The 22,728-nt window shown below is 40.5% G+C and overlaps 1 pseudogene; it reads right to left on the reverse strand.

The window, feature by feature from the left end:
- The window catches only part of LOC103016731 (leucine-rich repeat-containing protein 37A3-like), a 74,351-nt pseudogene that overhangs the window by 42,029 nt on the left and 9,594 nt on the right, over positions 1–22,728 (reverse strand).

The following is a 22,728-nucleotide window of genomic DNA, read 5'->3' on the forward strand; positions in this document are numbered from 1 at the left end:
CCTGTACACTGTTGGATGTTTAGTAGCATCTCTGGCCTCTGTCCACTAGATGCCAGTAGCACATGCAGTTCTGACAAGGAAAAAAGTCTCCAGACTCTACCAAATGTCACCTGCGTGCAAAATCACCCTGGTTGAGAGCCACTGCTCTATAATGATTCACTCTGATCTGTGTAATAATTCTCACAGTAATCTTTGCTAGAGACAGAAAGGATTCGTTACAAAATTTTAGTAGTAACTTTAATCATATTTCCAAATGAGTAACAAATTAATTTTATAAAAAATTAAGCTTTATAAAAATTCCAAATATAATGAAATTATATTTGTAACATACATAAACTGCAAAAAAAGGTAGTGGTTCAAATGTACGTCTTTCGATAGACTGTATTTTATTGCAGGATAAATCTCTAGGAAATGTAAAAGGAAAATATTGCCTCAATTAGTTATTAGATATCTAATTAGTAGGAATAACTAGTAAAGGTTAGAATGATAATAATAAATAAGAAGCTTTGGTCTAAACTCCAAACCTTAGGAATTATTATTTGAACCTTCCAACTAGAGCCCCTAACCCTGCCTTCACCTCTCTTAAGAGTCTCACCAAAAAACAAAAAACAACAACAAAAAAAAGAGTCTCACCTTCAGGATCCTCATAAATTAACTATACAACTATAGATCTTGATAGATTTTGGAGGTAATCTTTCCTGAGAGCAGAGGAATTGATTAGATTCCGCCTTTTGTGGTCTCCTCAAATTCTAGATTATGAGGTCAAAGTTTTATCTCTATATATCATTATAATTTCTAATATTAAAAGGAATATTCTTATATTTACACACTTCCCAATAGAGTTCTGTTTTTCTAGGCCAATTCATTACCAGAAGAAATAAAAGATACCCTTTCACACAACTTGAAAGGAAGTTACTCCTCTCATTAATATGTAACTTTAATTCAGTATTACACTTTCTATCATATTGACTTTTATTCGAAAATACCTACTCTTGACTATAGCTGACTATCTTATTTCCATTGATTCCAGCTTAGTCTCTCATTTCACCTGGATGGGTATAACTGTCTTCTGACTGGTGTTTCCATCTCTACTCTCTCCCTTTCTAAGCCATCCTCCACGCGCATCACCAGATTAACTCTCCAGAAGTGGTTCTCAAATACCAGCATCACCTGTGAACTTACTGAAGATACAAATACTCAGGCCTACTCTGGACCTCTTGAATCAGTAACTATGGGGGTGGAGCTTGTGTTTTCACAAGCCCTCCAAGTGGTTGGTTCTGTTGCAGGCTAAAGCTTGTCCTAAAGCACTGCTGTGGTAACATGGTAGCTTGGCATGTTATCCTTGGCTTGGCTTCCGAAGCCCTAGATGATCTGGCTGTAATCTCCTACTCTTCCCACTTGTACTCTACAGGTACTCAGAATATTCTTCCTGTGTTTTGCCTTTCTCCCACTTTCCTTTTGTAAGCTTTTTCTTCCCAAGATGTCCGTCATTGATACCCAATGGCCCTTCGAGGTCCCGTTTAAACAGCATTGCTCTAGTAACATCTTCCCTGATCCAATTTGAAGTCTTTTTTCCCTCTTTTGTGCTCCAATACCAACTTATAGCTCTCATTGCCCATATTCATTTCTTTCTTTAAATATAACTATTTTTGCAACCCATTTCCTCTGAGCGTAAATTCCTTCAAAGTATGGACTAGATCCTGCTTATGTGCATCGTCTATCATGTTTAAAGCCAACGCGTGGACGTAAAGCAAACTCAAATATTTATAAAATCAACAAATAGCTGGGGAGTGGATAGAAGGAGGAAATGACTGTTTTAAAAGAAATGTAGTTTTATGACTTCATGGTGCCTCCACAGCACTTTGTCATTATAGTTTGAGCTTATATGTTTATTTTCCCTGTGAGATCATGACTTGCTAAAAGGAGTCCTGTCTTACCCATCTTCGTGTTTACAACACTAGGCATAGTGCTGATTAGCATATTCTTTTTTCGCTTTTTTATTGATTGGCATGTCTTTTTTAAAAGAATGAGTATACTTATGCTGACCTGAAATAATCAGATTATAAAGTATTTCATAGTAGAAGTAATGAAGGGCCTAGTCCACTGAGGAGTTATCTTATTTGTTTTTCTCCAAAATGTGTTTGTAAGGTTTGGAGCCCAGATGGCAGAGAAGAGACTAATATAAAGGTGATTGCCCCTTAAGGCTTAGAAGGTTTGATAATTAAAAGAACTATTTTTAGGGTCATGTGAGGCTCTTTATACCCACTTCCCTTAAGCCTTTTATACTTGCAAGAAGAATCTATTTGCTAAAGAGGATCATTAATTGGCTTAATAAGGATTAATGACATACACAGCTTTGGATGCCATGGACAAAGGACAAAAACTGAGCTTTTATAGCAAAAAACACAATTATCTCTTAATCCCTAAATAAAAAGAAATACTAGGCAAGCATTTCCTTTTTGATAAAGAAGCTGGGGAGGGAATTCCCTGGCGGCCCAGGGGTTAGGTCTTGGAGTTTCCACTGCTGGGGACCTGGGTTCAATCCCTGGCCAGGGAACTGAGATCCCGCAAGTCGTGGGGCGTGGCCCAAAAAACAAAACAAACAAACAAACAAAAACGGCAGAAAAAAAAAGGCTGGAGAAATTTTTGTTAGGGGCATTTCTGATATGCTTATTTAGTGTAAACATTTCTAAATATACCACTTAACCATCATCTTAAACATTCTTAATATTGGTATCACAATTCCTGCATCGAAATCCTTAACAACAGTTTGTTCTTTTGGTAACCTAATGTGTTCTTGACAATACTGGACCATTTTTTAAGTCTTTATTGAATTTGTTACAATATTGCTTCTTTTTTTTATGTTTTGGTTTTTTGGCCATGAGGCATGTGGGATCTTAGCTCCCTGACCAGGGATCGAACCCGCACCCCCTGCATTGGAAGGCAAAGTCTTAACCACTAGACCACCAGGGAAGTCCCTTGACAATACTGTTTACATAATTCATCTGCTTAAATATTTAATATTTAAATGTTCATTTAATTTAGATTAAATTATCAAAGTTATGAGTTAATGGCATTCATATTAATGTAAGTGTTCTATATTTTCTTGTCCTGTAGGGGACAATTTGAGGTTAACTTTAATTCCTCTCATTTCACTAAACCAACTTTTTCAAACCTTTTCTGTAAAGGCCAGATAAGTCAATATTTTAGGCTTTGCAGGCCACATACAGTCTCTGTCACATATTTTTCTTCGTTTCTTTTTTCTCATTTACAGCCCTTTAAAAATCACTTTTAACTTATGGGCTGTATAAAAACACTGTGGGCCAGATTTGATCCATAGGTCATAAACAAAATATAAATACAGATGGAGAGTATATGAACACTTATATATAACGAGGTTCATATGGGAGTTTATAATTGCTCAGACCTCATTACCACTTTTCCTCTACAACTAAAGTGTATTTTTCTATCTATACCTTGTCTATATAATTAAAAAATTAAAAATGAATAGGAGATATTTAGTGCTAGTTATGGGCTGGGGCCCTACACAGACTTACAGAATTGTAGAATTTTATTGCTAGAAGAAATTGAAGAGATTATCTAACTTGAACCCCTTAATTACTTTATAGATAATCTACTTTATAGATAAGAACTCATAAATAAATATGATTAACTTACAAATAGCGGAGGGATAGCAGGCCTTCAAATGAGTCCTTATGTAATTCAGTCAAATAATTTTCCCTGAGAATTCTGAAAAATGAAAATGTTATTTCTGGATCAAAATGCAAAATAACTACAACTATATACTACATAGGACTAACTCCTATATGTGGAGGAAAGCTGGGTAATGGTGCCACCTAAACAACCTAATTCTTATTTAACTTAGGGATGGTGATTTCTGCTCTGTTTTCATTTAAACCTTCTTTTCACGTCCTCCTTTGTGTCCATCTCTCTCCATCACGCATGTGCACATGCACACACACACACACACACCCCACCCACTCTTCCCACCAAATCATATAGTTAATGCCTACTCTCTAGATCACGAAGTCTCTGTTAGAACCCAGCTCTGGGTGGCACCAACGTTGCAGAGCTGCCCTTCCCTCCTCTCTTTCCCCAAACCTTATTGGGAAGTCCCACACAGAACTGTATCAGGGCAAATGAAGCCATCTGATTTTTTCCCCCATTAAAAATTTTTTGAAAACTAAAATGTTCATAAAATATACATAACTGTTCAATAATTCAATTGAACAACTGTTCAACTGTTTAATGATTACAAAACAGATCCCCACGTAACACCATTCATGTCAAGAAAGAATCCTGCCAGCATCCCAGAAGCCCCTCGTGTGCCCTTTTCCAATCACAACCCTCTCTCTGACTTCCTAGAGGGAACCACTATCCTGACTTTAATAATAATTTCCTTGCTTTTTAAATGTAGTTTTGCCTTTTCTCTATCAGCCATAAACAACACAGTTTAGTCTTGCTTCTTCTTGAACTTTATATAAGTGGAATCATATTATATGCATTATTTTCCACATTGCTTCTTTCATTCAACATTATTTTGTAAAATTGTTTTATTTTTGCCTGTAGTATGTAGTGTTGCCTGTCCAACTACATGAGGCTTCTGAGTATTTGAAAGTGGCTAATGTGACTAAGGAGTTGAATTTTTAATTTAATTAAGTTCAATTATTATTTTTTTTTTGGATTATACTGTCATTTTTAATTTTAATAAAATAGATAATTTCATACTACCGAGAGCAAGTCCATCCACTCATTGATAAAATTGTAGAAATATTTTCTATAAATATTTAGTAGCTGATTGAGAATGAATCCATTAGAACATGATTTCTATAGGTACAGTGTTCCCATCCTCACCCCCATTCTTGTTAATTTTGAGAAAATTTAAAAATACAGAAAAGTACAAAAAATAAGACAAGATATCCATATACCACAGTCCAGAATTAACCAGTATTTCAATATATTTTCTTGCAGTCTTTTTTTGTTAAAAGAGAAATGGACGTTTATATATAAAACTGAAGTCCCCTCTAACCAATCCAATCCCCCCCCTCTCCCACACACATTCCCTTCCCTTCTCCACTCTTCACAGGCAACCACTATCAAGAGTTTGGTCTTTATCCTTCCAAACCATTTCAAAAACATTTTAAAGACATACATACATATATGTATCTATTACCAATATATAGCACTGAAATTTTGAGGAAGTTTTTTTTTTTTTTTTTTTATAATTTTTTTTTTCCCCTACTTTATTTATTTATTTATTTATTTATTTTGGCTGTGTTGGGTCTTCGGTTCGTGCGAGGGCTTTCTCCAGTTGCGGCAAGCGGGGGCCACTCTTCATTGCGGTGCGGGGACCGCTCTTCATCGCGGTGCGCGGGCCTCTCACTATCGCGGCCCCTCCCGCCGCGGGGCACAGGCTCCAGACGCGCAGGCTCAGCAGCCGTGGCTCACGGGCCCAGCCGCTCCGCGGCATGTGGGATCCTCCCAGACCAGGGCTCGAACCCGTGTCCCCTGCATTAGCAGGCAGATTCTCAACCACTGCGCCACCAGGGAAGCCCTTGAGGAAGTTTTATTCAAATTTACAAAACTCATCGTATTATATGTCATTCTGCAACTTTACCTTTCCCCCTCAACATGATTTTTGAGATCTTTTTCTGTAATACATACAGATCTCATTTATTACATTTTACAGATATACAGTATTCCATCATAAGTATTTTCCATTTTGTTGCTGATGGGCATTTAAGTTGTTTCCAATTTATGACTACTACTTATCATGCCACAGTAAAGAGCCTGGTATACATTTCCTGAGCATACAAACTCAGAGTAGAATTGCTAGGTGTTTTTCAATTTGCTATAAGGAATGTTTCCCAACTCCCAAGGTCATAACCATTTTAGTATATAGCTTTTTCATATTACTGTTTTTAACCTAACCCCCTTGGATCTTACCTTTGTGTATAGTTCGTGGGTTTTTTTTCCCCCTTGGAGAACAAATTACCTCCAAATCATTTTTTAAATAGTCCCATTATATTCTCATCTCCTGATGCCATTTCTATATTATAAATTCTAATAAATGCATAGGTGTTTCCAGAATCTCTTCTGTTCTGCTAAATCAATATCATAAAAGTCTCTTCCTTTCTAATACTTGCAACCTTTTTTTTTTTTTACATTGGTGAAGATCTCCAGATCCATGCAGACGGCAATGTTAAACATGTTTTCCATTCCCAATTTTAGTGGAAATGCATCTAAAGTTTCAGCATTACCTTTGCTGTATGTTTTTTTTATACTGAATATTATCACACAAATGTCTTTCTCTTCAGGATGAATTCTCTGGTGTCCTTTAAGTTTTTAGCTTTTGTTTCTCTCATTTGTGATGCTTTCCTTCAGAATGATTATTTCTGATATGTTATGAGATGTCAATTCCTGATGAACACCTTTCATGATATCCACAGGTTTTTAATGAGTATGAATTTTCTGGTGTCTAATATGGTGTGATTTCTGGCTGAAAGCTTTCCCACATTCACTATATTGATAAGGCTTCTTACCTGTGTGTATTCTCAAATGTAGAGCAAGGGTGGAGAATTGAGAGAAAGCTTTCCCACACTCATTACAACCATAGGGTTTCTCACCTGTATGGTTTCTCACATGCACCATAAGAGATGAACTTTGAGAGAAGCCTTTTCCACATACATTGCATTCATAAGGCTTATCACCTGAATGAATTCTCACAGTGATGTTTGCTGAGAGAAGGCTTTTCCACATTCATTACATTCATAGGGTTTCTCTCCAGTGTGAATATTTTGATGTTTTATGAGGTACTTCTTCTGACCAAAAGCTGTTCCACGTTCACTACACTTAAAGGGTTTCTCTCCAATATGAATTTTTTCATGCTCAGTAAGGTTTGACTTGCCACTGAAGGTTTTCCCACACTCCTTACATACAAAGGGCTTTTCTCCGGTGTGAGTTCTCTGGTGTCTGATGAGGTTCGACTTCTGAATGAAAGCTTTCCCACAATCCTTACACTCAAAAGGTTTCTCTCCAGTGTGAATTTTCTGATGGGTAAGAAGGTTTTCCTTCTGGCTGAAGGATTTTCCACATTCATTACATTCAAAAAGCTTCTCTCCAGTACGGGTATTTTGATGTTTAATAACATACTGCTTTTGGCTGAATGCTTTTCCACATTCATTACATTCAAAAGGTTTCTCTCTATTATGAAAATGCTCATGCTCAGTGAGAGTTGATTTGTGGCTGAAGACTTTCCCACATACCTTACAGGCAAAGGGGTTTTCCCCACTACAAATTCTCTGCTGACTGAGGTGTGACATCTGAATGGAAGCTTTCCCACATTCACAAGATTTCTCTCCAGTATGAATTTTTTGATGAATGAGAATTTACTTTTAGCTGAAGGCATTTCCACATTTCTTACATTTGTAGGGCTTCTCTGTGTATGACCTTTCAAATGCAGAGTAAGAAATAAGGTTCAAGAGAAAACTTTATCATACTTAGAACCTTCAAAGCTTTCTCTTCAACTCTAAATTTTCTAATGCTCAAATGAAGTTTTGTTACATTCACTGGTTTCTCTCCAGTATGAATTTTCTTCTACTCAATGAGATTTGTTATCTAGCTAAAGGCTTTTCAACATTCCTTAGAAGCACAGGGTTTCTCTCCAGCCTGACTTCTACATTTATGAGGTGCAACATGTGAGTGAAAGTTTTACCACATTCAGTAAATTCATAGGTTTTCTCTCCAGTATGAATGCTCTGATATCATACGAGGTTCAAAATTTTTTAAATGAAGGCATTTCCACACTGATTCACGCCTAAAGGGGGTTATTACCACAAGGAGTAAGATGTGACAGGATTTCCAAACTAATTGATGATTCTTTCCTACACAACTAAGTCTAAATTGTGTTTCAAACTCTTTCTAGGTTAAGATGAAAAAGGTGTTGCCTTAAAAGATATAAGGTTTGAGATCAGAGGAAGTATTTTTCCAATTTTCTTATATTCACTGCTTTTTTCCTCAGTCTGTACTTTACTGGAGCTGGATGCAACTTGCCTCCCAAGTCTTGTTGCCTCTCTATCTGCTCATCATCTTCTCAGGCTTCTTCTGGACAAATTTCCTTTACACTTCTTTCTCCACCATCCAGAGTTCGTCTTATTGCTTTAACAGAGGATCACATACAGATTGGCCAGCTTATAACCTGCTATTGGGGAAATGACACAGCACTAGAATGTTAATGCTGGAGCCAAAGTTCTGTCCTAGAACTCAGGCTGAGCCCTGGGGCCTCCTGGCCTTCCGAAGGATGAGGAAGGTGCAGTCTCCAGGAATGTACAGGAAGCAACCCTTCTATCGACAGCAATGCCGCTTTTCCGGCTTTGGACTACATTTCCCTTAAGGCTTTGCTGGTCGACATTCTATGTCTCTCAGTCTGTCTTTCCCACATGAACTTGGCGGTCTCTTCCTGTGATTATGATGCTCTCAGGGTGAGTACTTCTGCCTTGGAGGAAGATCAGCTCAAGCCTGGTGGAAGATTTGGAGGTGGAACCCCAACCCCCTGTTTGAAGCCTCCCGAGGGCAGCGTCAAACGAGCCAAGCCCATACTCTGAGGTATGAGGACACCATCTTCTCTCAATTCCAATTATTTTAAAATTAAAATTTAAAAAACTGATACTCAATGTAATTATTGGAAAATGTTTATGTTAGCAACAATTTGCATATGTGATACTACTTTTTTGACTGTAAATTTTATGAAATCTAAATACCGATCAAGTACTTGTAATAAAATTTAGCAACCAAATTGTGATTTCAAAGAGTTAGTATGGGGAAAAAATGTAGATTCTCTCATTAATTTTTATATTGATTACACGTAGATATGATAATACTTTGGATATTTTTAAATACTTAGTATGAAAAAAAGTAGAATATCTTATTAATAATGTATATAATGATTACATGTTAAAATGATAATATTTTGTATATAAGGGTTAAGTAAAATATATTAACATTTATTTCATCTGTTTCATTTTACTTTTATTTTTAAGTGGCTACCAGAAAATTTAAGATTACTTATTAGGTTTCTGATGAAGTGTATGACTTCTAAGTATGATTACACCACACTTTATTCATTCAACTGTTGGTGTATACTGAGATTTTTCTAGTTTTTATTTATTAAAAACAATACTGCTTTGAACATTCTTGTATTTGTATCCTGATACATATTTGCCTGAGTTTGCCTAGGATGTAATAGGGATACAAAATTGTTTCCTAAGAAGTTGTGCTATTTCAAGTTGGCCAATTGAAAGATGTCACGTCTCCACCTCTTCAACTTCCACCAAAATCCCTAAGAATGATAGAAAAGATATAACTTAAAAGTCACAACCTTAGCTCAATGTGTGGGAGCAGCTCCACAAATGCTCCCCTACCAGAAACGTCCTGGAGCTACCTACAGGGTGATCAGTTGGAATAGAGCGGTAGGAGCAGCCTACAGCACACATGAACCACACATCTTTCCTTCTTGATCCAGGCAGCAAAAGGTGTCTTCCTCTAGGCAGGAGCAATTGGTGTTAGACAGGGGGCAAGGTCCCAGAACCCTGGAAGAAAGGTATGCACTCCCTGACTAGCCACCAGAAGGCACCTTCCACCTCTGCCTTATTTTCAGGGGAACCCATTGGGAGTAATAAGTCCCAACAGCTCATTTCACTTCTCCCCTAAAGCTGGGAAACAAACGCAGTAGAATCTCAACTACAAAGATGAATTACACTCAGGAATGACCAAACAATGTGAGAAAGCCAACTCCTTTAAGGACAGAAAACAAAAACAAACATAAGAGCTTATAGCCAATGAATCAGAGTTAACAAAGCACAGAGGACCTTAGGATAGCACAATTATTACCCTCAGACAGATGTAAGCAGATAGTGCATCCATTAATCAACTCAAGAATATATGAATGAAAAGTGTTAGCAATAATAAAAAAACTCAGTATATGAGAAGCAGAAATGACAGTTAAAGAATAAATTAGGAAACTGAGAGATCCAGCCAATGACTTCTCCCGAATGCAGAATGAAGGGACCAGGAACGATTCACAGTCAAGGCTGACGCCTGGGTCTGCCAGAGGAATGTTAAGCCCTTTGCTTCCGCTGGTCTCACAATAAAGACTAGGAACATGCTGCGGGGAGGAGGGGGTGGTGTTTTGCACCTGTTTCTTATATCTGATAAGCAGAAAGGCACATAGCCAGTATCCCAAGACTGGAGTGAGGGAGTAGTAGAGAGAGCCAGTATAGAAGAAACTCTATAAGATGTCAAAGGTAGGTTTCTCTTGCCTGGAAGAATCCCCTTCCTTGCAGGTAGTATTAACAGTGGTACATCCTTCAGGAGCCTTGGGGATCTGAGCACAGGCTATGTTGCCTTGTGAAACTATTTCCACTGAGTTCTGCATTTAAAACCTTCTGCTTTTCACTCACAGTGTCTCTTGGTCACATATTTTTATTAATTCCATCTCATAGCTTAATTCCAGCTCATAAATTAATTCTTTACTCATAGCTTATGAGAATTAAAATATAACTACCTGGAAACTCTGCAACTCAGTTATTAAGGTGGTTCATATTATACAGAATATGGTCACACACATTTTTAAAAGATCACTAAAACAAAAACACAAAAGACTTCAATTCCCACAAAGAACTCTTGGAGCCCTGAGCATGCTTCAAAGACCCTGACCTCAATTTGAAATTCACCATTTTAGAAGGAATCACAGTGATTGTCAGAATACGTGTTAGGGGGAATGGTCAACAGATGGTGCTAAGATTGATTGTTTCCTCACCTCTAAGTAGTGGTTTCATATTTCCATGGAAATGATCCTAAAAGAAAAAAAACAAATCAATATGTCTAACGACATTTATGGTAACCCTTTTCATACCTTCAAAGGTAGGAGAAAACTCTACCTCCCCATATCGCATAACAAAATTGTACGTATATACCATAAATGATAAACAAACATCACAGGAAATGATGGTATATGAAAAGACGCTACACAAAAGTGGAACTCATATATACTAATTATAACTTTGAACGTTGACAAGGATTCAGTAAGTACAGCAAAGAGATGGGGCTGATCCTCAACTCTTTATGGCACTGTCTTCTCTGATTGGCTGATGCCCATATCAGACTGTTTAGAGTTTGAATATCATGGTGAGACAGGGGGTAACCAAACAGTATGTATTTCAAGTTAATGGGGTTTTTTTCTGTGAAGTTGTTTGGATGACAGGATAGTAGAAATTTTAAAAATAACAACGGTAAATTCAGCCTAGAAGTAAAGTTTACACTGAGAATGAGTCAGTCACCAAAAAATTACCCAAAAAGGAGCTTCAAATAAGCAATAACTGAATAACTGAAATAAAATACATTAATCTGTAGAACTCCAAATATTCATTTTGACTGAAGAAAACATTTTAAAACTATGGGGAATCAGAGTTAAAGCCAGATCTAAAAATTTCTCACACCATGAAAATATCAAAACCAGGCATGAAGTAACATTTAAGAAAGATCCATTTCTAACTTCTGAGCAGGGTTCGGTCTAAGGCAATCTTCTAAATTTCACATTCATTCTTGATTCTGTATTATTGACAATTATCCTTCTCTCCACCTCTGTAACTTCTAGGAAAATGAGAGGGCTCAGGGTTGGTTTGTTTGATTGATTTAACTATATATATAAAATGCAAACAAGAGGCCTTTCTGGAACTGATTTACTCTCCTTCCCCTGCTTTCTTTCTCTCCAAAGTACTTAGCAATGCTTGAAATTATATCTATTTATTATACATATATACTTATTTTTATATATTTGTAAACCCCCTGAGAACTGGGATACTTGGGCTGTTTCATTCTTGGGCCTGTAACCCTAACATGTAAAACAGTTCCTGGCATATAGTAGATACTCAAAAAATATTTATTGAATGAATTCAGAAAGTGACAAGTTATCAACTATCAGACACGTTTACTTAAAAAAAATTATCCATTTAACGTCACTCATGAGGATAAATATAGGAAAAGAAATGTGTTTCTTCTCCCCTACACTTGTGCCTCAATCTTTTGAGACAAGAATCCTTTGAGAATTTCATTAAAAGCAATGGTTCTTTTCCCTAAAAAACTGCACTTTCTTGAACACATGCAAAAGTGTGCATGCAATTTCGACTTGTGGATCATCCTTTTAGGGCAGAGGTCTGTGAATAGACAGGACTGAATCCAGAGTGCCAAACTTGGATGGGAAATAAAATTACATCTCAGTTTTCACAAATCTCTAACTAAAACCAGCACTTCCTTCCATTATGAATGTAGGCAACAAACCACAGTAGATCAGCAATATAGTTAATTTGGTCCCCAATAGAAATCACAGGTCATTTCATATCACGTATATGCTGCAGATACCTCGAAATATCATTTTTTCTCATCACTACCCTGGAGTTATAATATTTATTAGACCTACCACTAGATCTTGTTATTTAATGTGTTAAGAGAAGCATATTTATTACTATTTCACTAATTTTAAAAATATTCCGAAAACTATTTCAGTATAGTTGGTTTCCTTTGTTTGCTATATATTTTGACTTATTATACATTTTAAAATATTATCCCAAGAACATAAGCTTCTGCAGCTTGCCAAAGAGGTATACACGGGGGAGCAGGAGGGAGGTTAAGAAATTCTGCTTTGGGGAACAACTGACCTCAAGTTAGGAACCTCTGCTTATAAGGTAGAAACCTCAAGCTGACTTAGAAATCTTCAAACCTTGCCAGACACATGTTATAGTGTATCGCCTCCCAAACACATGCTTTTTAAAAATTATTTTTTTAATTTCAATTTATTTTTTTAAAATGTCATATATATTCACATCACAAAATTCCAAAAATATGTAGCACACAATTCAAACTTTTTCTCTTACCTCTATCCCTCAGTCTACCACCCCCCTCCACTCCCAGAGGAAGTTATCTATTTCTTGTGCCAAATGACTTTCATTTTTCTTACAAGTTTGGGAAATAAAATCTCCAAGTTAGATACTATCACGGGAAATATAAACTACATATAATATTTAGGAAGTCTGCAAATTTTTAAAAAATTGCCTGGTTCTAGCATTTTTTTCCTTACCAATAAGATGACAGATTAAGGGGGCATCTCTTTAAAGGTGGTCATAATACCTGTTTTTAGATTGACTGTTATGTCTCTTATTATTAATTCAGAAGTCATTTATGACTTGTCTATTCAAGTTGAACTAAGGATATGACCACAGATTGTCATGAAAAATTACTTTGAAAATTTTTTTCTAAAATCACTTATGTATCTAAACTGACATTCTCTACAAATCAATAAAAATATAGTAACAGAAAAATGGGCAAAGGACAGAATTCAGAGATGAAATACAAATGTTCAGTAAACATATAAAGATATTTAAGTTCACAAGTAATAAGAAAAATTCAAATTCAGATGGGACCCCTTTTACTCACCCGGCACATTAGCAAAAAAAAAAAAAAAGGGGGAGAATATCCAGTGGTGGAAGGGTGTGGGGAAATGAATGGCATCACAGCATGATGACTGTAGTATAAGCTGGCACAACTTTTTTGAGGGCAATTAAAATTTTATATCTAAATAGTCTTCACCCCAACAATAACATTTCTAGATAACTATTCTATAGAAATAAATGAACAGGGTCACAAAAATGCATGTACAAAGATATTCATTGCAGCAATGCAAGTAACAAGAAAACTGGACACAATCTAAACATCCTTCAATAGGGGCATTATTAAACTGTGATACATTCATACTATGGAATATTATGCAGGAGTTTAAATGAATGGGGTAATGCTCTATGTAATGGGAAGGAAAGAAATGTAAGACATATCATGAAATGAAGGAATCAAGTTGCAGGATGTTACTTATGTAAAAAAAACATAAGAAAACACACAAACCTATTTTGCTATCTGTAAATACGTATGTATTCAAACGTATGGAAAAGAGTCTGGAAGGATTAATACTAAACTCAAAGTAGTGGGTGGGGGATTAGGGCACAAAGAGGGTTTTCACTATACCTGTTATTTCATTATTATCTATTGAGAATATAATCATGTATTACTTGTATAATGGAAAATAAGTTTAAATTGGCTCTTACTGATTTTAAAGAGGTCCTGCCAAATTTGAGTTTTAAAATAAACACAGAATTTTAATCATTAGGCTGCTTTGGGATATGGAAGGGGAAATACCTTTTCTCACAGGCATTGACCTCAAAATTCTGGACCAGGAAGGATCTTACAATGCAGTTAGCTTTTTGTATTCATATTTGGGGAGAGTATACTCACAGCTTCTCAGCCCAGCGGTATGCCTTCCATATACTTTCATCAATGTAAGAAATAGAGTTTCCTGGGAAATTTCTGTGAAGAAACACAGTTCATATCCTTGAATAGGTAGGAAAAAAATGTAGAGACTAAGGAAAAGAATCATGGCCACCGTGTGGGGAATATTCAAATGCAGAAAAGACCAGCTTTCTAATTCCCACAGCTTCTCAGCTTCCCAGTGTGCACAATTAATAAAAGCATACTGTGAGGCCACTGGCACAAACAATGAGGCATCTCCTCAGAACCTGAACTTCCTATCTGTCCAATTTCTTGGATACATAATGCCAATTACTTTTTTTCCAAAATCACTTATGTGTCTAAAGTGACTCCTACACATCAATGAGAAAAATGGCAAACATTTATCAATATCAGCGAATAAATATACAGAAATCCTATGCCAGGCAACACCAAAGCTTTGGCTCAGTGCCCTCAGAATCTCTCCAGGTGTTAGAAGGATACGGCAATTAGAAATTAGAGGGACTAATACGAAAACATCTTTTTTTTTTTAATTAATTAATTTATTAGTTATATGTGGTTGTATTGGGTCTTCGTTGCTGCGTGCGGGCCTTCTCTAGTTGTGGTGAACGGGGGCTACTCTTCGTTGCGATGTGCAGGCTTCTCATTGCGGTGACTTCTCTTGTTGCGGAGCACGGGCTCTAGGCCGTGCGGGCTTCAGTAGTTGCAGCACGTGGGCTCAGTAGTTGTGGCTCGCAGGCTCTAGAGCGCAGGCTCAGTAGTTGTGGCGCACGGGCTTAGTTGCTCCATGGCATGTGGGATCTTCCCAGACCAGGGCTCGAACCCGTGTCCCCTGCATTGGCAGGCGGGTTCTTAACCACTGCGCCACCAGGGAAGCCCCCGAAAACATCTCTTAAACATATTGCATAGGGAAAATCACAAGTCACTGAGCAAGGAGTAAAGTTATTATCTCATTAGGGGAACAAACTGCAAAGGAAAGAGATCGGAAGGAAGGAAACACATCAAAACAGTAACAGGAGTTACCTTATTGGTGGTAGGGAAGGTGGGGTGGAATTTTCACATTTTATCCTCTATACTTCTGTGACATTTCTTTTTTTAAACAGTGAGAATGTATCCATGAATTAGACATGTTTAAGGGAAACTGTTAAATGCCTGAGGTTCAGTTTGAACCACTAACTCAGTGGATGACTTTGAATCTTTAGCTTTAGCTTTGTCCTCTTCCTTCAGCAACAATGTAACTATTCAGTTTATATGCACATTTTTCACGCGAGTCAGAAATACGTCATAACGGATATCTGTCTGCCCATCTGCCTGAGGGACAGTTCCACTCAAACAGAGCCTTCTGGTTGCCTTATGCTCACCAATAAAAGATGCCTAAGACTGAACTCATCTCCCTCAAAACTGACTCTGCTTCTCAAGTGCTAGATTTCCACCGGTTATACCACCATCATTCTGCCCATCAACACATGTGATTTGTCTCTTTCCTGTACTACAATCCCCCAACTCTAGTCAATTACTACATCTTGTCAGTTTCTCCTCAGTAGTACTCTCAGGATTTTCTTTCTACTTCCATCACAACCAGTCTAATTTGGCCCCTTCTCACTTTACTCCAAGATTTTGCTAAAGTATTCTATTTGGTCTCCCTGAATCAAGCTTTCGTCTCTAGATCGCTCTACATATGAAATCTAAAATAAGCCTCTTGTTTTAATCATTTGTCTCTCTTGCTTGAAAACTTGCAGTGGCTCCCCATATCTTACAGCGTAACTTTCAAACCCCCATTGCCGAGAGCCAAGGTTTTTCATAATCCTATCTTTCATTGTTGCCTAACCCAATTCTTTACAGCCAGACTAATCTATTAAATTCTGATCATCCATGCAGTCACACCTTTGCCTAGACTGTACTGCCTATTATTTTGCTGACAAATCACAGCCAATCTTTAAGTCCCAGCTAAAGATTTAGCTTATCCATGCAGCCTTCCGTGACCTCCACACCCCTGTGATTACAGGTTCTGGTGAATTACAGCACCTATCTGTATTTCTCTTAACACTAAATTATATATTACCTCCCTTTTAAGGCATATCCCCTTTCTTCCCACTTGTCATTGTCATGTTCTGGAGACAATGCCATACACTTCTGTGGCTCCCACAGTACTTAGCCCTGGGTTGGGCACAAAATGGGTGCTACATATAGAAAGCCAGGGGACAAAGATGAGTTCTAGATATAACTGAGGGATTGAATAATAATAATAGCTAACACTAAAATATATGCTAGGCACTGATAGAAGACCTTTACCTATATTAACTCATCTAAATCTTCCAATGAGATTCGAGTCATGGGGAGATTTATGAGTCATAGGAGACATCCTATGAGATGATGACTACCATAATCCCCATTTCACAGATGAGGAAATTGAGTCATAAAACTAATAAATGACAGAGCTGGATTCAAACCCAGGTAGTCTGGCTGCGGAATCTCTACTCTTAACCACTTTGTAGTATTACCACCAATGAGATGGGGAGAGGGACATGTTGCTATAAAGACGATGGAGTAAAGGTGGGAGAAGAGTAGATGTTAAGGAATTAACTAATGGGGTAAAAAATGGAGAAGGAAAAAATAAGGGCAATTAAAAGTAAAAGACTGGAGGAGAGGGAAAAATAGTAAGAAGGAGAATGAAGATAAGGAATCATGGACAAACAAAAGGTAGAAACAGAAAGTCAGTCAATGAGGGTTGGGGAGATAAAGAGGACCCAGGAAGACCTGAAGAAAGGCTGCCATGTCAGGCAGGATGCAGAGAACAAATGAAGAAAGGCGATTCTTACATGATAGTGAAGGTGCCCTTGTAGGCATTAGGCTCTGGCTCAGGCACTATGTGGAGCTTCTGCTTGGGGCTGAGACCAACACACGACAGCGTCTCATTTTTGCAGGTACAGAGCTCACATATGCTGATGTTTCTGGTGGCATTCTGTTCTGGCTGCTTCTTTTCTGGGGTATATTTTACACCAGGAAGACCTGTGGATACTGAATACTGAGTCGAAGGAAAAAGAACTGTCTCGGATGGCCTTGGTTGCTGAGATATATTAAGTCCCAGGTCCCCAGGTGGAACTGTGAGTTGAGTCAGGTTTGGTTGTGCGAGTGTCACCTCAGGGTGTTTTGGAGGAGGAGCTGTAGTCTGCTGTAGGGATGAAGAATGTCCAGCCTCCATAGTGGTTTCTGGAGTTGTGGTTTGCTCTAGGTCCACATGATGAACTATGACGCTGGATGATGTTGAATGCTGACCTTGATCCTTACCTGGGGTTGGAACTGTCACCTCCTGCTGGAATGGAGATTGAACTACAACCTCCTGAGGTGCCTCTGGAGGCTGAGGTGGGGTCTCCTGCATGATTGCAGAAGGTAAAGTCTCCATATTGGATACTGCAGTAACGGTAAGTTCCACATCCATAGGTTGAATTGTGACTTGAGTCAGGTTTGGCTGTGCAAGTGTCATCTCAGGGTGTTTTGGAGGGGGAGTTGTAGTCTGCTGCTGGGCTGTAGAATGTACACACTCTGTAGTAGGTTCTGGAGTTGTGGTAAGCTCCAGCTCCAAAGGTTTAACTGTGATACTGGGTGATGTTGGATGCTCAGCATGATCTTGATCTGGTGCTGGAACTGTCACCTCGGGATACAATGGAGACTGAGCTATAACTTCCTTAATGAACTCTGGAGGCTGAGCTTGGGTCTGCTGCATGGTTGGAGGAGGTTTAACCTCCATACTGGATTCCAGAGTTAACGTAAGTTCCAGGTCCAAAGGTTGAACTTTGACCTCAGTCAAGGTTGGATGCTGAGCCTGAACTTGCTCTGGATTTGGAAGTGTCACCTCAGAGTATGTTGGAGAAACTATAGTCTCCTGCAGGAGTGTGGAATGTTCAGCCTCCATAGTAGGCTCTGGAGTTGTGGTAAGCCCCTGGTCTAAAGGCTGAACTGTGACACTGGGTCATGTTGGAGGCTCAGTGGAATCCTGATCTGGTGCTGGAACTATTGCGTTCTGATATACTGGAGGCTGAGCTACAAAAACATCCTTAGGTGGTTATGGAGGCTGGGTTAAGGTCTCCTGCATGGTTGGAGAAGGTTCATCCTCCTTAGTGGGCTCTGGCCTTATGGTCAGTTGAAGATCCAAAGGTTGAACTGTAACATCAGTCAAGGTTGGATGCTGCGCGTGAACTTGCTCTGGATTTGGAAATGTCACCTCGGGGTATGTTGGAGGAACTGCAGTATGCTGCAGGGCTGTAGAATGTTCACCCTCCATTGTAGGTTCTGGAGCTGTGGGAAGCCCCTGGTCCAAAGGTTTAACTGTGACACTGGGCAAGTTTGAAAGCTCAGCTTGATCCTGTCCAAGTGTTGGAACTGTCATCTCATAATGCACTGCAGTTTGTGCTAAAACCTCCTTAGGTGCCGCTGGAGGCTGAGATGGGGCCTCCTGCTGGGCTGGAGAAGGTTCTGTCTCTTTCAGGGGTTCCAGAGGTAGGTCTGGGAACTCCTGTTGGACTAGAGAAGACTCCATATTCTCAGGGGGCTGTAGAAGCTGAGGAAGGGTCCCTTGAGGGACTGGAAATGGTTCCACTTTTGCAGGGAGCTCTAGTGACTGAGCCAGAAGCTCCTGCTGTGTGGGAGAAGGTGCCACCTCCTTAGGGGGCTCAGGAGATATAGCTGAGCCCCCCTGGGCAACTGCAGACTGAGCTGGGGGCTCCTCGGAGACTAAAGAAAGGTCTATCCCTCCAGGGGGATCTGGAGTCTGAGTAGAGTCCTCCTGCTGCACTGGAGGATGTTCAACCTCTTTAGTGGGCTCTAGAGTTAAGACAACCGCCAGATCCACGTGTTTACCTGTGATATTAGGCAACACTGGATGTTCAACTTCACCTGGACCTAGAGGTGAGAATGTCACTTCATTATGTACTGAAGGTTGAGCTGCACCATCTGTAGAGGCCCCTGGAGGCTGAGTTGGGTGCTGATGCTGGACTGGAGAAGGTCCAACCCACTCAGTGTGCTTTGGATGCTGAGCTGAGCTCTCCTGCTGCCTTGGAGAAGGTTCAGTTTCCTCAGGAAGCTCTTCAGGTTGAGTTGGGGCTCCCTGCTGAACTGGAGAAGGTTCAACATTTTCAGAGGGGGTTGGATGCTGATCTGAAACCTCTTGCTGGACTGACAAAGCTTCCACCTGCTCAGGGGACTCTGTAGACTGAGCCGAGGTTTCTTGTTGGGGTGGAGAAGTTTCAACCTCATTAGTGAACGCTGGAGTTACGATACGTGCAAGATCCACAGGTTTAACAGTGACATCGGGCCGCTGCAGAAGCTGAGCTTGATCCTGACCTAGAGGAGAAACTGTTGTCACATGATGCTCTGGAGAGAAAACTACAGTCACATTAGAGAGCTCTGGAGACTGGGTTGGAGAGGAGTCAACCTCACCAGGAGACTGTGGAGGCTGAGCTGTGGCTGCCTGCTGAGGTGGAGAAGGTACAAGCTCAGGAGCCTGTGGATGCTGATCTGGAGTCTCCTGCTGGGTTGTGGCAGGTATAACTTCTTCTCCAGGATGCTCTGGATACTGAGCTGGGGTCTCCTCTTGTACTGAAGGTTTATTATGTGCACCGGCTTCTGGAGATTGGGCTGGAGCCTCCTGTTGAACTGGCAAAGGTTCAACCTCCTCAGGTGGCTGTGAAGGCAGCGTGGGGGCCTCATGCTGGGTTGTAGAAAATTCTGCATTAGTAAGGGGCACTGAGGGCTGAGCTGAAGGCTTGTGCTGATTTGGAGAAGGTCCCACCTCTGGAGTGGGTTCTTTTGTTATGGTAAGCTCCACATCTGCAGGTTTGACAGCGACACTGGATAAGTTTGAATGCTGAGCATGACGGTGACTTGGAGGTGAAACTGTCATTTCATGATGCTCTGGAGGTTGAGCTGGCTGTTCCTGTTGAGTTGCAGAAGGTTCCACCTCCCCTCAAGAAGGCTCTGCAGGCTGAGCTGGTAGCTCGGGCAGGGTTGCAGAAGGATCTATCTATCTCCGCTGGAGACAGAGCTGGGATCTCCTGCTGGGTTGGACACCATTCTGCCTCACTAGGGGGCTCTGGAGACTGAGCTGAGGCTTCCTCCTGGGTTGCAGAACTTTCAGCTTCTCCAAAAGACTCTGAAAGCTGAGCTGGGGTCTTCTGCTGGGTTGCTGGCTTCACCTCCTCAGGAGGCTCTGTAGGCTCAGAAGGCTGAGTCGGTTGTTCCTGTTCACTTGGAGAAGGCTCAGCTTCCACAAGAGGCTCTGGAGGCTGACCAGTGGTCTCCTGCTGGGTTGGGGAAGGTTCAACTTCCCCGGGGGCTCAGAAGGCGGAGCTGGCTGCTCCTGCTCACATGAAGGCTCAACCTCTCCAGGAGACTTTGGAGGCTTAGCTGAGGTCTCTTGTTGGGTTGGAGAAGATTCTGTCTCCTCAGGATCCTCAAGAGGTGGAGCCAGGGCCTCCTGCTGAGCTGTAGGAAACTCAGCTTCCGGAGTGGGCTCTGGAGTGATGTTAAGCTCCAAATCCAGACGTTGAAGTGTCACACTGGGCAAGTTTGAATGAGCGTGATGCTGAACGCCAGGTAGAGATGCTACCTCATCTCTCACTGGAATTTTATTTTATTTATTTATTTTTCAATTAATTTTGAACTTATTTGTATTTTTGTGAATTTTTTATATGAGGGTTTTGCCATTGTGATACTGTTCTTTTTCTTACTCATCTGTAAGAATTTTTAATAGGTTACTCTTTTTTTTTATAAGCAGATATTCATTTTTAATTATTATTTATTTGTTTATTTTATTTTTGGCTGTGTTGGGTCTTCGTTTCTGTGCGAGGGCTTTCTCCAGTTGCGGCAAGCGGGGGCACACTTCATCGTGGTGTGCGGGCCTCTCACTATCGTGGCCTCTCTTGTTGCGGAGCAGAGGCTCCAGACGCACAGGCTCAACAGTTGTGGTTCACAGGCCTAGTTGCTCCGAGGCATGTGGGATCTTCCCAGACCAGGGCCTGATCCCGTGTCCCCTGCATCGGCAGGCAGATTCTCAACCACTGCGCCACCAGGGAAGCCCCACTCACTGGAATTTGAAGTACATACTCAGTAGGGAACCCTGGAGCCTGAGTTGGGGCCTCTTGATGGAGTAGAGAAGGTTCAACCTCCTCAGGGAGCTCTGGAGGCTGAGATGGGGCCTGCTGCTGGACTGGAGAAGGTTCAACCTCCTCGGGGCTCTCTGGAGGTTGAGATAGGGCCTCCTGCTGGACTGGCACAGGTTCAACCTCCTCAGGGCTCTCTGGAGGCTGAGATGGGGTCTCCAGCTGGACTGGACAAGGTTCAACCTCTTTGGTGACCTGTGGAGTTATGGTCAGTGCCAGATCCAGAGGTTTAACAGTGACATTGTACAAGTTTGACTGCTGAGCTTCATTTACCCCATGATGTGCTACTGGTCGAACTACAACCTCCTTAAGTGTCTCCAAAGGCTGGGCTAGGGCCTCCTGGGGACTTGAAGTTTCTAGTTCCTCAGGGGCCTCTGAAGGCTGAGATGGAGCCTCCTGCTGAAGTGGAGGTAGCTCTACCTCTTCAGTGGGCTCTGGATGCTGAGCCCGGGCCTCTGTCTGGGGTGAAAAAAATTCAACCTCCTCAGGGGTCTGTGGATGCTGAGCAGGGGCCTCTTGCTGGGGTAAAGATTCAGCCTCCTCAGTGAGCTCTGGATGACAAGTGTGGGCCTCCTGCTGGGATGGAGAAATTTCAGCTTCCTCAGGGGGCTCTGGAGGTTCATCTGGGCTCCCCAAAAAATCCCTAGGTAGGCTCTCCTCACGGTAAAAGGCATCCATCCATACTGAGATCTAAATAATCACCCTGCAACTGTTGTTCTAGACACTAGAGAGTGTTTTTTTTCAAATTGGCCTATAGTTCCAACAACAACTTTGGCAAGCCGTTGATGCTGAACTAGATCTTTCTTCAGGTTTGGGGGTGAAACAAGAAACTTCATTGGTTTTGAGCTCTTACTACCTAGAGGTGGAACAAGTATTTCAAATGATTGGTGACCTTCAGCCTGATCTAGACCTATGTTTTTAGTCTTACATTTGCGTTGAGAAGGCAGAACCAAGGCCTGATTCTGATTCCAATCCAGCACAGGAACTTCCTCTGGGAGCTTTTGATGTTGGGTTTGCTTGTTATTCAGATCCTGATGTGGAACAGCAAACTGATCTGGCCCTGTAGGCAGCTCTCCAACCGAATCCGTGTCCGGGTATGGAACCTCAGTCTCAGTCAACTCCTGATGAGGCGGGGCCAACATCTGGACTGGAGATGAGGACGTCAAGTAATTAAAGCCCCCGGCTTCTGCCAGGGTGTAAG

Source organism: Balaenoptera acutorostrata, chromosome 20, assembly GCF_949987535.1.
Source record: "Balaenoptera acutorostrata chromosome 20, mBalAcu1.1, whole genome shotgun sequence".
Classification (NCBI taxonomy): domain Eukaryota; kingdom Metazoa; phylum Chordata; class Mammalia; order Artiodactyla; family Balaenopteridae; genus Balaenoptera; species Balaenoptera acutorostrata.